General features: G+C 45.0%; 1 protein-coding gene across 1 annotated transcript in view; it reads right to left on the bottom strand.

Annotated features, from left to right (window-relative positions):
- Positions 1 to 11,149, bottom strand: part of LAMB3 (laminin subunit beta 3) — a 65,304-nt gene extending 54,155 nt beyond the window's left edge. Inside the window, exon 1 of the mRNA XM_061383621.1 lies at positions 6,887 to 11,149. The gene's annotated coding sequence lies outside the window, so the exon portion shown is untranslated. The remainder of the gene's footprint in view (positions 1 to 6,886) is intronic.
- Between the last annotated feature and the right edge of the window lie 272 nt (positions 11,150 to 11,421).

Here is an 11,421-nt window from a genome sequence, read left to right as displayed (position 1 = left end):
TTCAAGATTTAGTTACTTTGTGATTTGCTCCCAAATCTGGGTTGCAAACTCCTTAAGGAGAAGGGCAAACCTTGGCCGCTCTTTTTATCTGCTGAGTTACGCGCACCCATTGTCTACACATAGTTAAAGGCTCAACAAATGTATCCTGATGTCTTAGTGGGGCTTCCCAGGTGGCACTAGGTAAAGAAATGCAGGAGACATAAGAGGTTTGATCCCTGGGTTGGGAAGATCCCCTGGAGGAGGGCATGGCAACCCATTCCAGTCTTCTTGCCTAGAGAATCTCACGGACAGAGGAGCCTGGCGGGCTACAGTCCATAGGCTCACAAAGAGTCGGACATGACTGAGGCAACTCAGCATGATGTACTAGTATGAATCCTTGATGCAAGGAAAAACCTGCCAAAGCGTGTTTGATGAATATGATGTCATGAATATCATCCTATAACTCCCTCTCAAGACAACATAGATAGAAAATCATCCAGAAAAAGAAACACCATTTTTATCCCCTTAAGAATTAGGACCTGAGAAAATTCACGAGGAGTCGATCCACTGATCAGCAGACTTCCACAGCTGTGCTTCCTGCCCCGTCCACCATGGCTGGGGACAGAATGGCCAGGAGTCAAACTGGAAGTAGATTCAGTATTTGGAATTGAAATATTTCTGGAGTTGAGCCATGGGTCCGGGTCCTCAAGACATCCAAGCTTTAAGAAGCCTGAGAGGTAACGAACTGGGTAAATATGGGTCCAAGGGAGGGGAGGTTTTGGGAAGCAAGAACTAAACACGATTCAAGGGTTCTTGGTCACTTCCAGAGCCAAGGGACACGCGTAGCAGGAGGTCTGTCAGCCCCTGCCTGTCCTTCCGCCAGGAGTTTCAGGCCTATCTCAACCCTTGGCCGATGAGCGTCAAGCCTGGTCCATTAAGAACCCCACCCCAGGGGCTTCCCTGGTGACCAGTGGCTAAGACTTTGCCAGCACAGGGGCGTGCAGGCCAGGGGCTTCCCTGGTGACCAGTCGTTAAGACTTCACCAGTGCAGGGGCGTGCGGGTTTGATCCCTGGTTGGGGGGCTAAGATCCCATATGCCTTGAAGCTAAAAAAAAAAATCCTAAAACATAAAACAGAAGCAATACTGTAACAAATTCAATGAAGAATTAAAAAACGGTCCACGGTTTTAAAATCTTTTTTTAAAACACTGGCAACTTAAAAAAAAAAAAAAAAGGAACTCCATCCCATAGCTAACTGAGTCTAGGTGTATGAGTTTGTCTAAGTCCATTCATTCACTGGGGACGAGCAATGTCCCAGGGCTGGCACGAGCATTGCGGGCGACATCTCTCGTTTACATCCCTCTGTGTATCCTGACAGCTGCTCTTCTGGCCTTTCTGCCTGGGTCTCTAACAGGACCCGGTCCCCCTCACCAGTTATCCTCAGGGCCTGAGCTTGGGTCTGAATCCTCCCGGCACAGCAGCCTGCTCACTGACACCCCCTCCGCCCACAGCTTCTGCCTGGTCCTCATCCTCAGACTCTGAGCTTTTCTTCCAGTTTCTCCTCACGTCTCAGCAAACCCTTCTGACTTTTGACCAAGAAACACAAAGACATATTGAGCCATTCATTCACAAAATAAACATTTACTAAGTACCCACCCAATGCCAGGCATCCAGGGACCCCGTAGTAAATAAATCAGATGCATCCCTGTCCAGAGGGCGACTACTGTCTCTTGGGACACAGACATTAAGTACATCATTGCCAAACAACTCATTAATCATGCAGCCAGAGGGATCTCATCTTCTTTCGCTATCCGAGTCACTCTTTCCTCTATTATGCAAACAACCCTAATTCTGAGAATTCTAGGGAGATGCTAACAGATGATGCAAATTCTCTCTAGTCGCTGCTTATTCTCAAGCACGCTTAGCTTCCTTTTTACAATTTCTTCATGCCGCCCCTGATTGCTCCAGCCTGTTTTGGCCCCAAACAAGAATGTGTGGTCCTTTCTCCATTCTCCTAAAGACAAAAGACACAGCTGCTGAGTTTGAGAGGTTTTACTGAAAATATGAAGATGACATAGGGAAATTACAACCTAAAAAGAAACATTCAGCTTACACTGTCTCCAGAATCCATCCAACATTACGGCCGGTTCCCGCTGCCACCTCTCTCCTTAGCTCTATGTCTTCCCCGGGTTGCTGGTACCAGGGTCTTTCCTCCTTTTAACCAGCCGGGAGTCTCCTCTCTTTGTGAACTCACTTCTCCCATCTCATCCCCTGAAGACAGCCATTTACATGGTAAGAACCCAATATGACCTATCAGCTTTGCGATGAAACTACTCACTACGACTTCCCATACACCAGCCTGCATTCATTCATTCTTTCATTTCAGAAATAATTACTGGGGCTTCTCTGGTGGCTCAGTGGGAAAGGATCCACCTGCCAATGCAGGCAATACGAGTTCGATACCTCGCGGGGGAAGATCCCTCGTGCCTCAGAGCAACTAAGTCCGTGTGCCACAACTACCGAGCCTGGGAGTTGCCACTACTGAGCTCATGGGCCCCAACTACTGAAGCCCACACACCTTAGAGCCCAGGCTCTGCAGCAAGAGAAGCCACCACAATGAGAAGGCTGTGCGTCACAACCAGAGAAACGCCGAAAATAAATAATAAATAAGTACAGTTATTTAAAAAAAAAAAACAAATAATTACTGAACATGAATTTTATACTGGGCATTGCACTAGGCTAGGCCAAAAAAAAAAAAAACCAGCAAACAAGATAGACCCTTCCCTTCCGGAGGAGACAAACGATAAAGAAGTAAACTTCGACAATTGAAGCTTTTAGTGCTTTTTATTAAAAATTTTTAAAAACCAGGGTGATATGATAGATGGGAGTCTCGGAGTGTTGGAAGTATCACTTTGGAAAGGATAGGTAAGAGAATTCTCTCCGAGGAGGTGACCCTCGGGATAAGCCTGAGAGATACAGGGCTGGACTTTGCAAGGCAGGACTCAATGCCCCCCTCAAAGCTTGTGCCAGCCCTGCACTGGTGGGCCCCAGTGAATGAATGGACTGAGACAAACACAGCCACCTAGACCCAGTTAGCTGTGGGATGGAGTTCCTTTTTTTTTTTAAACACGTATCTAAGGTGCCGGCAAAGTAGAGGCAACAACATTTATTTTGAAAAATTTTAAATCTAATATATTTTAAAAGACACAACAACAGGCACCTCGGGCAGAATTAGAGTTCTGTCTCCCCTACATATGTTTTAAAGTTTAATACTGTTTTTATTTTTATTTACAAGGGCAGATTAGAGCCCTCAATATTTTCAGGGATTAGAACCTCTGAAGTCTTACTCAGCCGTAGGGGATAACAGAAAAGTGTGTCTCAGGCAGAAGAAAGAGAAGTCCAAAATTTCTGTGGCTGGAAAGAGTGTGGCGTCTTCTGGAGGTAGGAAGAAGGGAAGAGAACTGTATGACTGAGGTGGGAGCTAAAACCAGTGGGACATGTGGACAGGGGCATGTCTCAGACAGGGGGTGGTTTCTAAACACTGGGTTATGTGTTTAAATTAGGAGAATTCCCTATTTTTTTTTTTAAATTTCTGATGCCCCCAGGCCTAGGGGGTGGGGGCTTCCCTGGTGCTTCAGATGGTAAAGAATCTGTTGTAATACAGGAGATCCAAGTTTGATCCTTGGGTCAGGAAGACCTCCTGGAGAAGCAACCCACTCCAGTATTCTAGCCTGGAGAATCCCATGGAGAGAGGAACCTGGCGGGCTACAGTCCGTGGAGTCACAAAGAGTCGGACACGACTGAGTAACACACACATGGGCTGGGGGGTCGTGAAGTTGGTATTTTTGAAAGTTCCTCAGGTGATTCCAAGTTGTAGCCAGGATTAAGACCACTGACATGGGGCCTTGTAACCAATTAGAGAAAAAGAAAAGTGAAGGTGAAAATACAGACCCTCGAGTCAGACAATCTGGTTTTGAATCCCATTTCTGCCTCTGACTAGCTGTGTGATCCAAAGCACACTACTTAAGCTTTCTGTTCCTCAGTTTACCCATCTGAAAAGTGGGGACAATAGTTTACCCACTTTGTAGGGTTGTTTGTAGGATTAACGAGGTAATACATACAACAGTCTTAGAAAGCATGTATTAAGGATGCAATGACTCTAGCTTTGACTACTCTTTGTGAGCAATAGAGGCAGCTTAGCTCAGGTGGCAGGTGCTAGAGGTGAAAAGACAGAGCCAAATTACATATCTGGAAACAAACAAGACTTGCTGAAAACTGGCTGAAAGAGATGAGGCAAAGAAGGGAACACGTGTATACCTGTGGTGGATTCATGTTGATGTATGGCGAAACCAATACAATATTGTAAAGTAATTAGCCTCTAATTAAAATAAATAAATTTAAATTTAAAAAGAACAAAACAAAACCAAAAAGCTGGTTTCCATGTTTGGGACTTTAAAAGTTGGGAAGGATGTGGTTAAAATTTTACCAAGATTGGGAAGACTAGGAGAGGAGTACATTTTGAAAAAGACAATGAGAAAGTTCCATTTTTACGTGTTTATTAAGTTAAAAACACTATATTCGATACCCAAGAAGAGGTACCAGGACAGCTTAATGTGTCACCCTGGAGCTCAGATTTCAGAATCATCAGCATATAGTGTTCCATCCAACATGGTAGACATTAGCCACACTTACAAGGCTATTTAATTTAAACTTAGATTAATTAAAATTGAATAAAATTAAACATTCAGTTCATCAGACACTTTAGCCACATTTCAAGTGCTCAACAGCCACATGAAGCTAGTGGCTACCATGTTGGATTTAGAACATTTAAGTCCAGCGCAGATTTAGAACATTTCCATCACTACAGAAATTCCTATAGGAAAGCACCACGCCTCAATCCACGGAATTACAGGAAATCCTCTTTGAAGTGGTTCATAATTCTGGCTACACATTGGAATCACCCCAGGAATTAGGAATCAGTTCATCTGGGGAACTTCCAGGCAATGGTAATTTCTAAAAGCTGCCAGGATGTTTCTAAAGTAGAGTCAGAGCTGAAAACCCCAGACCTACGGAGATAATACAGGTGGAGAAGCAGGTTATGATAGAACCCTATGGTACCCCAATCTCAAGGGCAGTGATCCTCAATTTTCGCTGAACACTGGAATCAGCTTTAAATATTACTAATGCCTGGGTCCTACTTGGAGGGATTTCTGATTTAATTGGCCTAGAATGCAATCTGGTCTTCAGAAATTTTAGAAGCTATCCAGTTACTCTAATGGGTATTCAAGACTGAGAACCACTGGCTGATAGAGGAGAAAGATGTAACGAAGAAGAGCTAGGAAGAAGCAACTAACACAGCATGATAAAAACAAGAGAGTGCAGTGACCCTGAAGCAGAGAGAAAATGTTTCTAGAAGGAAGAAATGGTTCTATCTGTTGGACAAAATTCAGTTCATTTAGTAAGCTTCCCATTAGATTTTGTTGGGATGGTGCTAATGGGAGCCATTTGGAAGTGGGTCAAAGAATGAATGGTCGATGAAGAAATACAGTGATTGTAGACAACTGTTAGTAAACAGTTCCAGTTATGAAGAGGGGCAAAGAATGCTGGTAGCAGCTGGACAGTGATTTGGGGTCATGGACTAGGTTTTTTAAGACACAGATATTAGAGTATGTTTGTATGTTGATGGGATGCCATAATAAAGGAGAAAATGATTATTCAGGAAAGAGGAAGGCTCTGGCAGGAAGTTGACTTCCTATCCAAAATCCCTAGCCTCCTTCCTACTTGCTTAAAGATCCCCAGGGCTTTTCAAGTCCCCAGGGCTGTTGTCCTTTCCCCAGTTCAAAGATTAGCCTTAGCCAGTGGGTCTCAAGCTTTAGCATGGGTCAGAATGACCCACAGGGCTTTTAAAAACACAAATAGCTACTCCCGCATCCAGAGTTTCTGATTCAGTAGGTTTGGAGTAGGGCTCCAAAACAGCAACAACAAAAACCTACTTTTCTCATGAGTTCTCAGGTAACACTGTTCTTGCTCCAGGAAGAATCTTTGAGAACCACTAATCTAAGGTCATGACGGTAATCCTTTCCTTCATAAGTAGCTTTTGTTTCCCTGATAGCTCAATTGGTAAAGAATCCCCCTGCAACGCAGGAGACGCTGGTTCGATTCCTGGGATCAGGAAGATCCGCTAGAGAAGTGATAAGGCCACTCACTGCAGTATTCTTGGGCTTCCCTTGTGTGGCCCAGCTGGTAAAGAATCCGCCTGCAATACAGGAGATCATCATTTAATGCAGTTTTAGGGATGGGCATTTAGTTCAGTTCTGGCCAATGAGAGTAAGTCTCTAGGAAGATTCTAGGAAAGGTTTCTTTGGTGATAAAAGAAAACAAAGAGCCTCTGTCCTTTCACCAGGGGTTGTCATAGTGAATACGATGCCTAAAACAGAGGAAGCTATCTTAAAAATACCTTGTGAGCCAGACTATGGCAATCTCCATGCTGAAGATGGAACACGGGAAAGAACCGTGTTTTGTTTTGTTTTTTTTCATAATGTTACACCACTGAGGGCTTCCCGGGTGGCACTAGTGGTTAAGAACCTGCCTGCCAATGTAAGAGAGATAAGAGATGCAGGTTCGATCCCCGTGTTGGGAAGATCCCCGGGAGGAGGGCATGGCAAGCCACTCAGTACTAGAGCCTGGAGAATCCCTATGGACAGAAGAGCCTATCGAGCTATGGTCCATAGAGTCACAAAGAGTCGGACACAACTGTAGCAATTTAGCATGCATGCATGCACACTTCTGAATTAAACCTGGAAACCCTGTCTTGTGAAACTAAAGCGCTTTCTTACTGTTAAACTGTTTTGGATTAGATTCTCACTTGCAGCCCAAAGCAACCTAAGTTACTCCTAGATTCCCAAGACCTTAAATAGGTGAGCCAGGATGAAGTGAAGGGGCAGCTCTCTATAGGAAGAACTGAGGATGCCTCCTCCCTGGTACTGTGACAGAAGGTGGAGAGCGTATGTGTTGACGCAGATAGATTTCGTGGTTGGAAAATGAAGTAGCTCCTCTCTGATTCCTCCTATTCATTCCTTCCAGGGTGTGAGGCCTGAGGAAAGAAGAGGATAATAGCCTGTTTGAGAAGAGGGGAGAAAGTCTGGGAAAGTCTTTTTAGAGAATAAGAAAAATGACTAGGAAAACATTAACTTATAGCTAACTGCTCATTTTCAATTTGTGATCTCAAATTTATCGAAAATAAACACCCTAATTGGACAAACGTCTCCAGTTTACTGGGTGCAAATAGATACAGAGCAGATAGCTGACTCCAACCATGGTTAAATCTTTCTGGGTAAACATGACAGAAACAGAGAAAGGCAAGGAAGTACAAGATGTCTTCAGAAAGTGCTTATGATGGTGGGCCATATAATCGAAGCCAGATTCTCCTTATCCTGGGGACTCTTCCACAATCCTCATCAAGTTTTCATTGGGTTTTCTCCCGTCGTCCCAGCGGGAGCGCCTAGCATGCTCCTTGCATTAGCTCCCTATTGCTGCATAGCAAATTCACAGACTTAGTAGCTTAAAATAATATTCAATTATAAGCTCCCACTTACGTAACTCAGAAGTCTGAGCACAGCAGCTCGGAGACTCCCAAGGCTAATATTCAGGTGGCTACATTCTCATCTAGAGCTCAGGGTCTTCTTTCAAGCTGATGTACCTGCAGGATAATTCAGTTCCTTATGGTTGCAGGACACACATCCCATTTTCTCTCTGGCTGTTGGCTGGGAGCCACGTTCACCCACATTCCTTGCCACATTGCCTCCTTCATCTTCAAAGTTAACAAAGGAGATTTTCCCTCACTTTGAATTAGTTTCACACTTTGAATTTCTTCTTCAGGAAGAGCCCAATTCCTTTGAAGGGCTCACCTGCTAGTTTAGGTCTATCTGGATAATCTCCCTTTCTTAAAAGTGGCTGTGTCAGACTTAGAAAACAAACACAATTGTCAGGGATAGTTAGGGATTTGGGAAGATCACGTACACACTGCTATATTTAAAATGAATAACCAACAATAACCTATTGTAAAGCACACAAACCTCTGCTCAATATTATGTGCCAGAACTATTTTGCTGCCTAAAATTCATCAATGGTTCCCACTTCCTATAAGATAACCCATTCAATCTAAGACAAACTGATCAGTTCAGTTCAGTTCAATTGCTTGGTCATGTCTGACTCTTTACAACCCCATGGACTACAGCACGCCAGGCTTCCCTGTCCATCACCAACTCCCAGAATTTACTCAAACTCATGTCCATTGAGTCGGTGACACCATCCAACCATCTTATTCTCTGTCATCCCCTTCTACCCCCGCCTTCAGTCTTTCCCAGCATCAGGGTCTTTTCCAATGAGTCAGTTTTTCCCATCAGGTGGCCAAAGTATTGGAGTTTCAGCTTCAGCATCAGTCTTTCCAATGAATATTCAGGACTGATCTCCTTTAGGATGGACTGGTTGGATCTCCTTGCAGTCCAAGAGACTCTCAAGAGTCTTCTCCAGCACCACAGTTCAAAAGCATCAGTTCTTCAGCGCTCAGCTTTCTTTATGGTCTGACTCTCACATCCATACATGACTACTGGAAAAACTGTTGCTATGACTAAAGACCTTGACGAGTGATGCATTGTGCTAGTCTGAGAACACTGTCCTGAGCAGAAGAGAGATACTTCCTACCTTCACAGAGCATACAGTCCTGCAATGGACACAGACAATAATTATGACAGGGGCAATGAGGTGACTGTGTGGGCATATGCAGCAAAGGGAACTAGCCTCATCTGCGCAGTAGGGAATGCCTCCACGAGGAGGTGGGGGGATGGTGACACTTGAAGGGTGAGTAAGAGTTCACAAGGTCAAGCGAGAAACATGAAGAAAGTGTTCTAAGGGACACGAACAACATGAGGAAGGACCTGAAGTTGTGAAAGAACATAACGGTGTGGGTGGCATCGAGAGAGCGAAGCTTGAGGGAAATTATATATATAATGAAACTGGGAAAAAACAAAGGACAAGATCATGGGTGAACTTCCAAGAATCTGGGCCATTACCCAAAGGGCAATGTGGGGTCCACTGAAGGGTTTTAAAGAAAAGTGTGACATGGTTTGATTTTTTTTAAGATCACACTGGATTAGATTGGACTGGATTGGATTGAATGGATCAAGACCCAAAGCAGACAGATAAACTTGGAGCACAGTAGTAGTCCAGCTAAGACGATGGGGGCCTTGACTAGGAGGGTGGCAAAGAGGATACAAAGCAAATAAAATCAAGAGATATTTAAGGGGTGGAATGACAAGTCTTGCTGAGTGTTTGCATATGAGAGATGACCGAGAGAGGGGAGCAAAGGATGGTTCCCAGGCTTAGGCCTGAGCAGCTAAGTAAATAGTAAGGCCTAGATTAAGAACAGAGAAGGCAAAGGCACCCCACTCCAGTACTCTTGCCTGGAAAATCCCGTGGATGGAGGAGCCTGGTAGGCTGCAGTCCATGGGGTCGCTGAGAGTTGGACACGACTGAGCGACTTCACTTCCACTTTTCCCTTTTATGCATTGGAGAAGGAAATGGCAACCCACTCCAATGTTCTTGCCTGGAGAATCCCAGGGACAGGGGAGCCTGGTGGGCTGCCGTCTATGGGGTCGCACAGAGTCGGACACGACTGAAGCAACTTAGCAGCAGCAGCAGATTAATAAAGAAAGTTATGCAAGTTTATGGAGTAAAAATATTGAATTTAGCTTTAGACATGGTAAGCTTGATATCTGCAAGATGTCCAGGTGGAAATGTAGAATAGGAAGGGAGACACACAGGTCTAGAGCTCAGATTTGTATCTCATCTACAAAGAGGCAGTAATAGAAGGCTTGGGAGCACCCTAAATTACCTAAAGAGAGCATGCAGGATAAGAAAAGTGGCTCCAGGGCTAAGTCCTGAGAAATGCTGACATTGAGAGGTTAGATGAAAAGCAAAAGTGAGAAAAGAACTAAAGAGTGTCCATAATAGGACGGCAGGAAAACTAGGAGAATCTGATACCACGGAAGCCAAGGAGAATGTGCCTCTAGAAGAAGGGAGTGTGCGACCGTTCCCAGGCATGGCAGAAGCCGGTGACCGTTTATGTAACTGCTCGATGTCGGCCTCCTGCTTCCTACCAATACTTCCTCCTCCTCTCCTGCCATGTCCCCAAACCCAGCCTTTATGCTCTAACATCCACCTCGAGGACCTCCTCTTGGACCGTGCGATGTCTCTCATGCATCCTCCCTTTTTCCTGCGCAGGCCTCTCTCATCCTGAAGCCCCAGTCCTCAACCCCTCCTTTCCCTCCCAGAATCACCTGGTGAACACTATGTATCCTTTAACACAGCGGTCCCCAAACTTTCTGACGCCAGGGGCCGGTTTCCTGGGAGACCATTTTTCCACGTATGGGGGCGGGGCTGGTAGGGCATGGGGTAGGCGGTAATGCAAGTGATGGGTGCTGGATGAAGCTTCGCTCACTCACCTGCCGCTCACCTCCTGGTGTGCAGCCACGTTCCTAACAGGCCGTGGACCCTGCTGGACCCTGCTTTAACACCCTAACGGCTCAGACATCACCCACTCTCAGGCCTTCTTTGACCATCTCCTCCCTAAATCGGATCCATACATTTCTCATTCTGTTTGTTTCCCTGGCATACAGTTCTGACTGTGCTCATCCTAGTAGACTGTCATAACTTATTTAATGTCTGGGGTCCTCTGCTTGACGATAAGCTGCTTGAAGACAAGGAGGATTTTGTGCTCTGCTTTTTTTTATAGCTATACTTGACATAGTATCAGACATATGGCTGATACTTCAGCAAAGTATCAGCAAAGATCCTGGACCTTATTGCCGCCACTACCACCTAGGGAACACGAATGTCCTGGGCCAGGATACAGGACCAAGAGAATTGCTGACATGGAGCAGGAGGCAAAGAACTGAAGAGTAAATAACGACTGAATCACCTGCTTCATTCGCACCAGACCGCCAAGCCCATCATAGGGCCCTAGTGTGAGCATCGCCCTCCTTTTACAGATGAGCAAATGGAGACTGGAGAAGTTAAGTCACTTGTCCAAGATCAGACCCCGGAAAGAGGAGTCAGACTTGAAGGAACCCAAGTCTGATTGACCCCAGAACCCCATACTAAGTCCAGCTAGTACTTGCGCTTGAAGGAAGTTCCTTGCATGGATTCAAACTTGTAAAGTATAGGGGTTATGTGGGGAGAGAGAGGTTCCAGAGGGAAGGGATATATGTATACACATAGCTGATTCACTTTGTTGTACAGCAGAAACTAATACAACATTGCAAAGCAAAGTATACTCCAACAAAAAATGATAAAGTAAAAAAAAAAAAAACTTGTAGAGTACAGTACTGGGTGTGTGCTATGTGGGCTGCAGGGCATTTCTCTTCCCAGCCCATGCTGCTGGTTC

The sequence above is a fragment of the Bos javanicus genome, chromosome 16 (genome assembly GCF_032452875.1).
Source record: "Bos javanicus breed banteng chromosome 16, ARS-OSU_banteng_1.0, whole genome shotgun sequence".
Taxonomy (NCBI): domain Eukaryota; kingdom Metazoa; phylum Chordata; class Mammalia; order Artiodactyla; family Bovidae; genus Bos; species Bos javanicus.
The sequence above is the reverse complement of the archived record's forward strand: the minus strand, read 5'-3'. Positions and strand labels throughout refer to the sequence as shown.